We start from the raw sequence: 16053 nt of genomic DNA on the forward strand, positions 1-16053 counted from the left end.
AAGAGTCAAGTGTAGTCGATGTCTCAATTACTAGACGAATCTCGAGGTGGTCAGCGATGACATCTGGTGAAATCTTAAACAACACACCGCGTATAGTCACAATGTAAAAGGATGCATCCTGAGGCATGGAGCACATCCTCATATAGAACTCTCAAACCATTGAGGGGTATACCTTCCCCCTCAATGTGCAAATATCTCCCCAGCCTCTATTGAGGAAGCTATTGCATAAATAACCTTATACCCGTTTAAGACTTAGTATACATTTAGGTATACACCAATTCCTGAATTGTCCAGTGTGGAAAGTTTAGGATATATTATCTGTATTGCACATTTTTGTTACTCTTAATGAGCACGTTTAGTATGAAGTTTCAGTGTCTTCCTCTACGTTTAGTATGAGCAGGATGTGATGAAGGAGATGTTAGGTGACATTGGAGCGGAGATGTTTATGGATGAGGTTAACGACAATGCCTCAAGTGGTCGAGGGACTGATTCTAAAAATTTCGTTGTAATGTGGGAAGATGCAAAGCACGATCTTTTATCTAGGGTGTACAAAGCATTCCAAAATGTCATATATTGTGTGGTTGCTTCACATTAAGTCATTGCATGGGATGTCGATGAAAGCAATAAATATGGTATTGGACTTATTTAATGAGGTGCCTCCCGAAGGGTCTGCATTGCCAAAAAAATTTTATGAAGCGAAACAATTGAGAAATGGATTAGGGTTTGAGTACAAGTCCATACATGCATGCAAGAATAATTATGTTTTGTTCTGGAAGGTGAACAAGGAGAAACAAGTGTATCCTGTATGCAGAGAGTCGAGGTGGAAAGGTAAAAAAAACGTGCCGGTTAAGGTGTTGCGATATTTTCCCTTAAGACCTAGGTTGCAAAGACTATATGTGTGTAAGAAAACAGCCACAATATGAGGTGGCAAAAGGAGAAAAGAGTTAAGGATGATGCATATATAAGGCAGCTAGCTGGCTCACTTGCATGGCATTCTTTCGATGATCAATACCTAGAATTTCGGATGGAAGCTCGGAACATGCATCTGGGACTCACAACCAATGGATTCAACCTTTTTGAGAATATGAGTACAAGTTATATCACCTGGGAATGACATTGACATATACATGCAGCCGTTGATTGAAGAGCTGAAAGAGTTATGGGAAACAGGTATCAAAACTTATGATGCATCCACGTCGACATCTTTTCAGATGCCACTACAACAAAAATCATTTTTTGAGACGAAATTGCTTTGGGACGAATTGGAAATCATCCCAAAAAGTGAGATTTTGGAATGAAATTTGAATTTCGTTCCAAAATAACGATAGAATGCCAGACCGTTCGAATGCGTTTGAACGCTATTCTTAGGGACGAAATTTTTTGTCCCAAATAAGTTAACCGTTCGACCGTTAATGATTAACCATTCGAACGTTTAATTGTTACCGTTTGAAAATAATATTGGCGCGATAGGCAAAATTATTTTAGAGGAAAATTGACAAACCGTTCGAACGGTAAATTATAAACATTCGAATGATGCATATTTACCATTCAAACGTTATTTGAAGCGTTCGAACGTCGTACCGTTCGAACGGTAAGTTAATACCGTTCGAACGTATTAACTGAAAATTAATACCCTTCCCTAATTAATCCAAATTTCATGATAATAAATGTTATTTAAATGCAATATTTGATATTAATTATATTAAATATGATAATTACTTCAATTATAATATATTTTAACTGTTAAATATATTAAATGCAATATATTTAATGCGCTTATATATTATTAAACACTATATATTATATTTATAATTTTTTATATATACAGTATATATTATATTATATTTAATTAAAATATATTATACTATTGAATATTATATAGTATATAGTATAAGTTATATTATATAGTATAATTAATATAATATAGACTACTATATACATGAAACTATGTTCATGTATTTATATAACATATATATTATATGTGATATTAACTAATATATATATTTAATAGTATATGTATTACATGACTTGTTTAGTATATTTTTCATATTATATTGCAGTTATAGGCTAATTAGATGACACTCTCTATTCTAGCACTATAAATGACACTATATATACTCAATTTTAGTTTTTGTATCATTATAATACACTCTAATTGCTAGTAGTATAGATGACACTATATATAATAGTAGATATCCTATTATTAAATAATATTATAATAATAATATAATATAATAAACACTATATATATGCATGTGATACATATAACCCTATGCTATGATACCATATATATGTTATATATAATAGGTTAATATATGTACTTGACTATAATACTAGATATAATATGATATTTTATACTATATATGTTACTAAACTATATAATATATGTTTGATTATATATTATATAGTTATATTACTATGTCTCTAAACTATAGTATATTTACAAGTTATTATATTTAAAGGTATAGTGCAAAAAAAAATACAATAAACAACATTTTAATTTGACGTTTGAACGGTTTAAAATAACCGTTCAAACGTATAAGAAAACGTTCGAACGGTCATTTTCACGTTCGAACGTTTAATTAGAAGGGGAAAATTTTCCCGCTAATTTATTTGACGTTCGAACGTTCATTAAATAACCGTTCAAACGTCAATATTCTACATTTACACGACAGAACCTCACAATCTCGCACTCGTTCCAGTCGACTTCCAATCGCTCCCACACTCATTTTCTTCCAACCAACGCCATTATTGTTCAATCCAGCCCTCAAATATTACTAACTTCTATTAATCTCTTATATTTTCGGATTAAGAGGCTGTTTTTACCGTTTGGTGAAGAGTATTTAAGTTTTGGGCATTGGGTACGGGTAGATTTTCCAGTTTATCTCTCCAAATCAAGTATTCTCCTTAAATATATTCTCATTTTAGATTTTATATAAGTGTTTTCGTTTGCTATAATGAGTTTGTCATATAGTTTGCTGTCTTTTGATGTAATTTGGACTATAAATGTTGAGGTTTTCGGAGGTTGAAGACGACTGTAATCTGGAATTAATACGTTCGAACGGTATTCGTGTACCGTTCGAACGTATGTCCTTAGATCGAACAGTGACTAGCACCGTTTGAACGTTATGTTGGTCAGTGTTAAAATAATTAATACTTTAAATGCAGGAATTGAATTAAAAATTAATTATTTATAATCTACATTTAATAATACTTAAATACTTAAAAGATTAAAGTAATCAAATGAGAATGAATTAAATTACAAATCATCTAAGATTTAATAATACTTAAATATTTAATAGTTGAATTATTCAACTATAGGTTAATACAAATAGTTTTGTTTTAATAACACAAAAATACTTAATCTTTGAATTAATAAAATGAATTTTAAATAAAATACAAATAATCTAGATTTAATAATACTTAAATACTTAAAAGTTAAAAGTAATCAAATGAATTTGAATTAAAATATAAATTCTGAATTATAATTAATAAAATGAATGTTAATTACAATACAAATAGTTATAATTATTAACTAGAATGTTAATTACAATACAAATAGTTATAATTATTAACTAAAATGTTAATTAAAATACAAATAGTTATAATTAATAAAATATTTTGAAAGATATAAAATAACTATCTAATTATTTAATAATATAAATACTTAATTAACATATCTTGCATTGTTTGTTTGATACATGTTATATTGAAGAATTGGTTGCAAAACAACAAGAGTTAGAGGCTCAATTGGTGAGACAAGGAGACATGGAAATGTGCCTCAAACAACATGAAGAAGAACAAGCAGAGTTCAGGAGAGATATGCAACTCCAAATGCAACAACTTATGCAACAATACAGGCCTCCAACCAACTGATGGTTTTTTACGTCTAGCTTATGACATTATCTAATTATGTATAAACAATGCTAGTATCATGGTTATTTATTTCTTCGCACTTATTATAAAACTTTTGTGAGTAATTAAACAGTTCCTAATTTATGTTTTTCAAATATTATGGATGTCTATTTAGTTTTTTTTATAATTATTGGTTTTAATAAAAATAATATCCGTTCAAATGACCGTGTCACGTTCGAACATTAATGGGTAGGCCGTTCAAATGATAATATACCGTTCAAACATTAATGACCAAACCGTTCGAACGATACCAGATGCTCAAAAAAACGTTCAAATGCAAGTCATTACCATAGCGTTCGAACATTAATCAGCACCGTTCGATCTCTTCTACCGTTCGATCTATTCCTTTAACGTTCGAACGTAATTCTATTGATCGTTTGAACGTATCTTGATAACCATTCAAAAGATACATTAACATTCGAACGGTAACTGAGAAGCATTCGAACGCCATTCTGGAACGAATTTAATCGTGACAAAAAAGGTCATCGTTCGAACGGTATCGAACGGTCAATTTCAAAATCGTTCCAAAAGATATATTTTGGGACGAAATTGTGATTTTCGTCCCAATATATCTTCTGGGACAGTGATGTTGGGACGACCTTGTGACGAAATTTTTTCGTCCCAAAAAATCTTTTGGAACAAAATCTATATATTTTGGGACGAAAATTTTCGTCCCAAAAAATGTTTTTTGTTGTAGTGTGCATGCTGCGGCAATGTGGATGATAAATGACTTTCCGGCATATGGGAATCTTTCCAATTGGAGTACTAAAGGGAAGTTAGCGTCTCCAATGTGTAATAAAGAAACTGCTAGTGAGTAGTTAAAATATACTCAGAAGCTCTGTTTCATGGGTCATCGACGTTATCTACCAGCAAATCATGCATAGAGAACAGAATGCGCTAAATTTGATGGGAGAGTAAAGGATAGAATTGCACCAACTGAGTTGTCTGGAGAAGAGATAGTGGAACAACCGGTACATCTTAGAGCGAATAATTTTGGCAAAGGTAGGGGAAAGAACAAGAGAAAACGAGGCGTAGCAGAATTGAATTGGACAAAGTGCATTATTTGTTTTACTTGCCGTATTAGTCATCTTGCATGTTGCGACATAGTTTGGATGTAATGCACATAGAGAAGAATATCTGTAATAATATACTGGGTACATTGATGTGCATTAACAAAAAGATGAAGGACACAATCAAGACGAGGAAAGATCTTAAGAAAATGAAAAATAAACATAATCTACATTTGCGAGTGAAAGGCAACAAGGTGGTCATGCCACATGCATGTTTTACGATGACGAGGGAGGAGAGGATGGACTTCTACAAATAGTTGCAAGGTGTGAAGTTGCCAAATGGGTATGCTTCAAATATCAATAGATGCGTGAGCCCTAATAACTGGAAAATTCATGGCTTGAAAAGTCATGACTGTCACGTATTTTTGCATAAGTTATTACCGGTCGGAATTCGTAGAAAGCTGGCATCTAATGTACGTGTCGCCATATCCAAACTATGTATTTTTTTAAGAATTTGTATGCTCGAGTAGTAAATTGAGCTATGTTGCAAAAGATGGAAGAAAACATTGCTACTATACTATGTAAATTTGAGCAGATCTTTCCACCATCATTTTTTTATGTCATGGTTCATTTAGCAATACATTTACCGTGGGAGATACTGTTGGGTGGACCAGTGCAGTTCTGTTAGATGTATCCAATTGAAAGATATTTGGTTAGACTGAAGCGCACTGTTGGGAATAAAGCCAGAGCTGAGGGTTCAATAGCAAAGGCATATATACACGATGAATAGTTAACATTTTACTCTCTATATCTTCATGGTGTTGAGACACGATTTAATCATCATGAACGAAATACTGATCTTGCTGCTCCGCCTCCTTGTGAGCTATCTATCAGTGTTCTCTCAGAATATACGACCATTGAGTGCACAAACATGTTACGATTTAATTGATGAAGAGTTGGGTAAAGTTCGGTGATATGTGCTAAATAATTGTCAGGAAATTGATGACTATCTCAGGTATGTTGTTGCATGCCTCCAACCATTTCTAGTTAAAATAGTTTACTATAACTTTTGTGCTCAATTATATTTATTTGCATTTATATACAATAAGTACATGGACAAACTTAGGTTGGAAGGCTTAGAGAATATAGAGGCAAGACACAAGGAAGAATTTTCTAGATGGTTTGAACAACGTGTATGAACAAAAATTACATATATGTTAGATTTTGAAACTTTTAACTCTAGGTAACTTTTAATAAGTATATACTATTTCAATTGATAGATTTTGGAACAGCATGCTCGTGATCCCATATCAGTATCTTTTGAATTGTATATATTGGCCCGTGGTCTCTCAAATAGAGCACTTTGATACACTGCATGTACAGTTCAAGGTTATAGATTACATACTTTAGACCATGAACGTAATAGAAAGACTCAAAACTGTCATTTGTTGGTCGAGGGGAGTCATGGAACAGATGATATTGACTATTATGATGTCATACGTTATTGGATTAAAATATTTGGGTAGGACGATAACATATGTCTTTAAATGTGATTGGTGGGATCTAGGCGGTGGTTGACTTTCGATATATATGGATAATTACTTTACGAGTGTCAATATTACATCTACATGGTACGAAGATGATCCATTTGTATTGGCTTGTCGAGCTACCCAAGTCTATTACTTGATTGATCCAATGAAAAGTGTTGATGAAGATAGTGTAGAGATAACTTGGCGAGTCATACAAAAATTTATCCCTCGAAATATATATGAAGCATGAATGAATGCGGATTACAAGAATTGTGGAAATGAAGATGACACTCCGATTGTAAAGGCCTACCAAGAAGATGGAGAGGGTATTAACTTGTTTGTTGATCTCGGTGCACTCGATATGCTCTCCTTGTATAGAGATGACGTCCCACCCTTCCATCTTGACCCGTCTGTATTAAATGATCATTCAATTCAAGTGAGGAAGAAGAAAAAGACAAAGAAGAATCCGGTGAGGAAGTGGATAAGGAGGACGAAGAAAAGGGTGATGATGATGACAAAGTACTTATTAAGAGAGATTCTGAAACAAGCATGGAAAATACATCCGAAGATGAAGAATAAAAGTAGTAAAAATATTTTACAATATAGGTGGCAATAGAATATTATACTTTTCATAATTTCTTCTAATTAATTTTCTTTATCATATTAGTCATTTTCAAGAACGCCGCCAAAACGATAAAGAAAAAATCTGCCTCCTCCACCAAGTCCAAGTCCTGAACCCGTTGAGGACTCCCCACTCGAAGAATCCACTCTTGAAAATCAAGTTAACATAGCAAAGAACGAAAGCTAGTTGACACCTACCAGTAAGGAAATGTCTATGATAATTAATTATATATTAATATTTTTGTCTCAATAACTCTATAATTAATTAATTGTACTATTATCTATTAGTTGATGTATCTACTCCTCGTGTTCATGGTTATACATGTGACATTTCTCTAGAAAAAAATTGAAAGCACGGAAAACTCAAGGTCACCATTCCTGATAATTCTACTTGAGGAGTGGATTATAGTGTAGCAGCGCTTTCCTCCTATATTGACACAGTAGTCCGTGCTTATGCTCCATTTCATGTGCGATCATGGAGAGATTGTGATATCCCTTTTTCACATGTATTTTTATTGAGTGATTTTTTTAAAAATTATTATAACTAGTGGTTCCCTTATTTTAAATTAAAGGTGATTTTTACGGTATTATTTTATTATTTTTAAGTTGTGAAATTATTTTAACGTACTTTCTTGCTATTTATTATTGTTTTGTATTTAAATTACTTTTTAATTTAAATTAGTTTATTTCTGGGTTTTAAAATTATTGTGTTGTTGGATTTCATTATTTTATTTTATTTTATTTAATCACTACATTTAAATTATTTTATTTAACTTGTTGTTTTGAAAATAATTTTCATTGGATCAGTTTAGTGACCCAAGTTATGAAAGCAGGACCTCATTTATTTCCCTTCATTTTTTCTTTTTCCCACTTTTTCTTTTCTCTTTTCTCTTCTCTTCTTTTTCCCCGACTTATCTTTCTCCCCGTGCACAACGTCTCTCTCTCTCTCTCTCTCTCTCTCTCTCTCTCTCTCTCTCTCTCTCTCTCTCTCTCTCTCTCTCTCTCTCTCTCTCTCTCTCTCTCTCTCTCTCTCTCTCTCTCTCTCTCTCTCTCTCTCTCTCTCTCTCTCTCTCTCCATTCGTTTCTGTTGTCAGCCCCTAGCACCACCGGCGTGGCCATCACTGCCCAGCCCTTTCTCTTCCCCTCCGGCCGGTGAGCTCCCCCACCCGTTTTCAAATCCTCCCTCACCATCGTTAACCCACACGCCCCTCTCCAAGCAACACAGTTTTGTGCCTCCACCGTTGGCCACCATTTCTTCACCACTTTATCACCGGCCTCCCAATTTCCTAACCCACCCGTCCCTAGCTCCGATCCATCACCGGTGAAGCTCAACCAACCCACTTTCCGTTTTAGGCTTTTTGGCCTTCAACCGCTATTTGTACTGCCACCCATTACCAATCACCACTTCCATTAGCTTCACCAAAACCTCTAAGTCTTACCCTAGCCTTCCCTAGTATTCGTTTGTCCCCATTCAAATTTGGGTATTTTGTGACTCACGGCCACAGTGTATTTTACACTATGACGTTGCCTTTCCGCCACCTTTTATAACTCATTGATCCTTCAAAAGTTATTTTATAGCACTGTAAGTATTTTCCGAACAACTCTTGTGATTTAAATATATTTATTCTTTAATAAATAATCTGTGATTGGTTTGTTGTACCAGACTAAGTCCAAGGAGTTTAGGGGTCGGCTGGAATGAAGAACGGACTTGCTTGTTGATTGGATGAAGTTGGGTTTGTTGGATATCTTTGTGACTTGTCGCATGCATTGCATAGTGCACGCATGATCATGTTTGTAAAATGAAAAGTGGATTTTTGCATAGTGCATGCATATTCATGGATATGAATGAAAAATTGGGTTTCCGTATGAAAATAGATTTTTGGGTGCGTGTGTATCATGACCCCAAGCCGAGATGGAGAATTATTTCAGTGGAGCTCCTCTGATCACTCGAGAGCGCAATATACTGAGTGACATCCCCTGGGTTATCGCTGGGCAATAATGGGATCGAACGGGATGGTAACGCTCTCGTGCCAACTCTGTGACCCTTCTGCTAGGCGGGGGCTAGAGGATGCTTAGCTACGAACGCGCTACATAAGGAACTGGGCATTGCTTGTTACGAAATCACAAGCATGGTCGCTACCCATGGTGTGACAAAGGGAGCCAGGTTGTGCTAATGGTTCCTAGGGGAGAGCATGGTGCATATAGATTAAAATTGGATACTGGTTTTGATAATGGATATTGGTTCATTTTTCAAGAAAATAGAGAGATTGGATTAATGGATTTTGTTGGGCCATTTTCTGGGAAAATGGTGGGACTGCTTTAATGGATTGAATTTCTGGGCCAAATGAGATTTTTGGCGTGCGTGGAAAATTATTCTTTTCAGGAAAATGATGATTTTTGGGTCTCATGCATATGGCATCATATTGTTGTGCCTAAAGTTTGACTCAAACTAGTGAACCAAAAATTTAGTACAATTTTACCTGCATATATACAGATGTTGTAGTACCTAATAGGGTTGAATCCACATGGATTGACTTATGTGATAAAGAAAATAACTCAAACAATGAAAATAAATTACTAAAATGAATGTGCAACCAAATAAAAGAAAATTACTGAGATGAAGATTTTTAAAGTAACAGAATAAAACTAAAATGATAAAATAAATCGATATAGAGAATGACTAAGGTTTCGAAAATCCATCGAATAATTTAGAATATTGTTTCCAATCGATTTACTTCAATTAAACTAGAATAATGATTCTGTTTAATTGAAAGATTTAACATTTAAGGTCAAAAAAATAGTCACTAATGATTAAGTATGAACGATTGATGATTATAACATTCATAAACTTATTTGAATATCACAAGAATTTTTTCAAGCATTCACTGTATTTGAAAATCACAATGAATCAAGATAAATATATAGACAATCAAAATATCCAATAATAAAATCCTTCAATCGATCAAGCTCACAAAATAAATTTTACGTTGATCTGAAAACAATGTTTAAATTATTAAACTTCACCTCTAACCTTAGTACGAAAATTTAGCCAACCATATTCAACACAAGACTATGAAAATCACAAAAATATCCTCCATAAAACAAACTAAAATAAAACACATAAATTAACACTAGAAAAATAATCTAGACCAAAGAGCAAGAGTAGAGAGAAGATATAAGAGCCCCAAACGAAAAATCTCCCAGCCTTTCATCTTCTTCATGCCACGTCAAACGTCTTCCCCTATTTTTCTTCTTATCTAGAAAAATAAAAATTGAACCCCCTCTATTTGCTGTGAACCCAGCTTTTTTTTCCTTCTCTCACTCGTTAAAAGCCCAAGCCAGCATCCCCACGTCTTCCTTTGTTTTTCTTCTCACCCAGAAAAATAAAAACCAGCCGCTCATTTCCTTGTCCTTCCTTGTTTTAGCTCTCTCTTAGAAAAACAAGAGTTTTTCTTTCAGTTCAAGTCCAACAACTCTTTTTCTTTTTCTTTTTTTTTTTTCCAAAAAATCCACAATTGCCCCAAGTGTCCTCTCTGTTTATGCCCTACTTCTACCTTTCTCTACCGAAACTCCAACCAGCCGTCAAAGTCTCCATCCACTGCCCCCCCCCCCCCCCCCCCCATAACAAAGCGTCCATTCTTCTTCTTTTTCTTCATATTTTCTCTAAAAAGATTTTTTTTTTCTTTCTCACTTCCAAGCCCACTGCATCTCCCGTCGGTCCCAAGGCTGATTTCCTTAAAAAATTCTGGTTTATATGCAGCATGCTGGTCAGAGTGTGCACTGCAGGTCCTTTTTCATGAGCTTGATGGTTGAAATGCAGTTGTCGTGTGTGTGTGCACTTCTCAACATTTCTGCGTATGGAAAGCCCCTGTATAATTCTCCCATTTCATCCATCTGACTCCCAAAAGACTACTGCTTTGCTCGTGGTCCGGTTGAAGAGTGAAAAAGAAAATGTCCTGCATATTTTGCTTTGAAGAGTCAAACTACTTTGCTTTGCTTATCATGTGTGTCTTGCTTGCACCCAAAAAGGTGGTCCCATTTTATTTTGTCCCATGCACTTTTCTTCTTGTTCACATGTGTCCCATTGAAAAGTCAAGGCAAAATCACAATACTTGGTCTTCTTTAACCGAGAGAGAGTATGTAATTGATCAGAAAACTAGCTTGCTAGCCAGCGCATGCATGAGTAACCAGGTGCTCAGGTGCTCATGTTGTCTAAACATCGAAAAGTAGTAAAAAAATATTAACATAGAGAGAAAATAAAAAATAAATTTAAAAGGGCAAAATAAAATATAAAAAATATGTTGTGTATTTGATGAAATATTACCTAATCAGATCATAGGTTAGAAAATTAAGTATAAACATGATATTAATAAATTAAAAATCAAAACTCGTATTTATGCTTATTAACCATTTTTCCATCTAAAACCAAGAATAATGTCATGAGATAATTAAAATGTATTGGTTCTAAATGTATAAAATTTGCAATATTTCATCTCAATCACACCCCCCCAATTAGCGTTTTGCTAATCCTTGAGCAAAATAGTGAAAATTAATTGAGATGAATATTACATAAAACTCGAAATCCAAACAAAAACAATTAAACACAACTCTGAATTCTCACAAAAGTCAATTCATGACTACTCGACACCAGGAGTTATATCCACAAGGACAGTCTCAACAATTTTTTCACATAGAATGGGGGCAAATATCTTAGAACTCGGGTGTGTGTGGCTAAACCAATGTGTGTTCCGCATTAATAAGCATGATTAATTTTCATAGGATTTTTTGACCTTAAGATTAATCATTATTTATTCTAACTACCTCAAAACCCAAAGGACTAGCAGTTTTCACGCCAACTCTGTTTAAAGGTTGAACACTCAACCTCCAAAGTTTTAGGTAACTGTTTCTAGCCCTTTATTCAGGAAAGCTAACACGCTTTCATCTTCTTCTTCTTTTTCTTTCTTTCTTTTTTTTTCATTTTTTATTTATTTGTCTTTTTTTTTTTTGTATAAGGCTCGGTAGTCTTATAATTTACTTCTCCTATTTTAAATCAATGAACATTAATGAGGGACTCTACAAGTGTAAGCATATGCAAAATATTCTTTCAAAACTTGCCCTTCATTCTATATAAATCATACTAATTCTCATCTTTATAAATATCGCATCCTGAAGTTTTAATTTACTTTTCAACAAAATATGATGCATCATAAGGCGTGCTCTATGCTTAGGGTTGAAGATAAATCTTCACAAAATAATTCTGCTCAATTGAGTACCAAGGTGCTCAAATTTTACAAAAATGTTAGAATAAGTGTGTTAATCATTTGTGTTTCGATGCACATCACAACAATTCTTTTTTTTTTTAATTTTTATAAACTAAAACATTTTCAATAGAAAACCCTCCCCCCAACTACATGTAACATTATCCTCAATATTCAACAAATAAATGTTTGATGATGTATGTTATACATGCATGAATTGAAGAAAGATAAGCATTGCAGAACATATATTGAAATGAGAACAATTAAACAGAGAGGAAAGAAGTCACCTGAGATATTCGAGTGCACACAAGGAGTAGATTTCTATCAAAGTTAGAAGACACAAAAAGTAAAAGAAAGAAAAACAAAACAAAGAAATACGGTATATAAAATGAGAAATCATAAATTAATTCTGATAAGCAGGATCCTCCAAAGTAGTAGACTCAACCTCTGGAGTAAAATCACTCAAAAATGGTTTCAACCTTTGTCCATTAACTTTAAAAACATTACCATTCTCTAGGTTTTCTATCTCAATAGTCACAAAAAGATAAACAGTTTTTACAACAAAATGACCAATCCATCGAGATCGAAGCGTGCCAGGAAACAAATGGAGCCTTGAATTATACAAAAAAAAAAAAAAAAAAAATTGGGAAGGCTCAAAATACTTTTGAAAAATATTTTTATCATAACAAATTTTCATTCTCTCCTTGGAAACAAGAGAGTTTTCGTAAGGTTCATTCATGATTTCTTCTAACTCATTAAGCTAAAACTTATGAAGAGAGTAAGCTTTATCCACATCAAAATTAAATTGCTTAATTGCTCAATAAACTTTGTGTTACAATTTCACAAGTAAGTGACATGTCTTTCCAAAAATGAGCCTATATGGAGACATACCAATCAGGGTTTTAAAAGTAATATGGTATGCCCAAAATGCATCGATTAGTCGTAAAGACTAATCTTTGCGACTTGGGTTAACTGTCTTTTCTAAAAGATTTTTGATCTCCCAATTGGATACCTCAACTTGGTCACCTGTTTGTGGGTGATAAAAGGTATCAACCTTATGAGTAATATCATATTTCTGCATTAAAATTTCAAAAGGCTTATTGCAAAAATGTTTACCCCCATCACTAATAATAGCTCGAGGTGTTCCAAACCTTGATAAAATATTTTCTTTCAAAAATTTCAATACAACTTTGTGATCATTTTTCTTGCATGGAACGGCTTCGATCCATTTGGACACATAATCAACAGCTACCAAAATATAAAGACTGCCAAAAGAAATTGAGAAGGGTCCCATGAAATCGATGCCTCAACAATCAAATATTTCAATAACAAAAATTGGATTTAATGGCATCATATTTGAACGGGTAATCCCTCTCAGTTTTTGACAACGCTCACAAGTTTTACAAAATTCATGGTTGTCCTTGAAAAGGGTAGGCCAATAAAAACCACATTGCAAAATTTTAAAAGATGTTTTCTTGCCAGAAAAATGGTCACCACATGCCCCAGTGTGACAAAAAGACATCACACTTTGAAATTCACTATTAGGAATGTATCGCCTAATTATCTTATCCAGGCAATATTTAAACAAATATGGATCATCACAAAAGAATTTTTTTACCTCTACAAAAAATTTCCTCTTGTCTTGTTGAGTCCAAATCTGAGGAATTTCACCTGCAACAAGAAAATTAGCGATATCAGCATACCAAGACAATTGAGATATACTAACAAGTTGCTCATCTGGGAATGTGTCTCTAATAAAAACTGTCTTGATGGAATCTTATGAAACAAGTCTAGACAAATGATCAGCAACAACATTCTCAACTCATTTTTTATCTTTAATTATCAAGTCAAATTTTTGCAGCAAAACGATCCATCTAAGCAGCCTGGGCTTTGCATCTTTTTTTGCTAAAAGGTATTTCAAAACAGCACGATCAGTAAAAATGACAATTTGGGACTCAATCAAATAAGAACGAAATTTGTCAAGTGCAAAAATTACTACAAGTAACTCTTTTTCAGTTGTTGAATAATTCATTTGAGCACTATTTAAAGTTCTACTTACATAATAAATCACACAAGCCTTTTTGTCCTTACGTTGGCCCAACACAGCTCCAACAACATAATCACTGGCATCACACATAATTTCAAATGGTAAATTTTAATTTGGTGATTGCATAATTGGGGTTGAAATCAATATACCTTTTAGCTTTGTAAAAGCTAACTCACAATTCTCAGTCCACACAAAAGAATTTTTCTTTGACAATAAATTGCATAAAGGTCTAGAAATTGTACTAAAGTCTTTAATGAATCTCTTGTAAAACCCTACATGACCTAGAAAAGATCTTATATCCCTGATGTTCTTTGGGATGAGCAAATTAGAAATTAATTCAATCTTGGTCTTGTCCACAGTATAAGAAATCTGGGATATTCCGGCGATTTCCTAATCACTACTAATAATTTCGTTGGCAAAGGTAGACTTTTGCCAATGATTTAAAAATTGTCATGAGTTTTAAAACCAATTTGTCGCAACATCCATTAATCGGACTATTGGCAACGATGGTTAATCGCTGGGAAACCTAGGTTTTCTATTCTCTACGTCGCCATTGTGTGGGACACAAAATTGATTCAGAGTTATTTTTATTTTTCCCTGCCCCCTTGCCCCCCTCCCCCCACCAAAGACATTTCCCCCCAAATCTAACTGCGACGGACCCTCGGTTGGTAGACCTGAAGTGCGATCTAGTCCCAGTGTTTGCGCACGACGTCACCAAAAATCAACGTACACGACTTTCCTCCTTCACCTAAAACCACCATTAACAGCGAAGCATCCACCCATTTTTCCAAACGGAATGTGAAATGTGACTTTAAAAACTTAGCACTGTAATAAGGAATTTTTTTCTGTGTATTGAGTGTTCCACCCGATTTCCATTCCCAAAATCGCCCCTTTTTAGATTTCCTAACCCGCTATTCGTGGGCTCAAGCGGTGACCCTTAAGCTATTTAAGGGTTTTCCAACTCACCTCCTCTGTCCTCTCCTCCAATCAGTTGTCGCCGATTAGCACTGGTACGTTGCTCTATTTTTTGTTTCTTCTTGTATGAAACTGTTTAGGTCAAGTAGAAATTAGTCCGAATACACCTCCCATTGGATGCCCTGTAAAACCCACTTTGATGAATTCTGCTTTACTCTTTGTTTTACTTGCATCTTTGGCTAATTATTGATTTTTACTCTGTTACTTTGAACTCTTGGAAATTGCATTTATTGATTTTGATGTTTCTTGAGATATCCAAATTTTCATTACAATTCTATGACTGCCCTTTCGAAGTTGTCTAATAGATCAAGTTTGTATTTTATTTTATTTTATTGAATTTGTTTTGTTATCTGTTATAATCTAGTTGTTCCAAAATTGTCTGGATGGATCCTTTTTCTATTAATGGAGAATTAATTCATTGAAGCTGGCACAATCTATGGCTGAAATTTTGTTTGTCATATAATGTGAATGCCAATAATTTGTTTATTATGGGTTTCTGTGTATTGTGAATTTAAATGATTAAGGCTAGGTAAATGCCAATACTAGCTTCTTCTTATACTGGGTGGTTGCATAATGTGAATTTGATGATTTAAATTATTAGTTGTAATCATCACTGTTGAAATGTAATTTTGTTCATTTTGTACACTTTTTTTAATGTCTTGATCTCTGTCATGCTATAAATACTTTTAGGCCAGCAT

Source organism: Carya illinoinensis, chromosome 5, assembly GCF_018687715.1.
Source record: "Carya illinoinensis cultivar Pawnee chromosome 5, C.illinoinensisPawnee_v1, whole genome shotgun sequence".
NCBI lineage: Eukaryota > Viridiplantae > Streptophyta > Magnoliopsida > Fagales > Juglandaceae > Carya > Carya illinoinensis.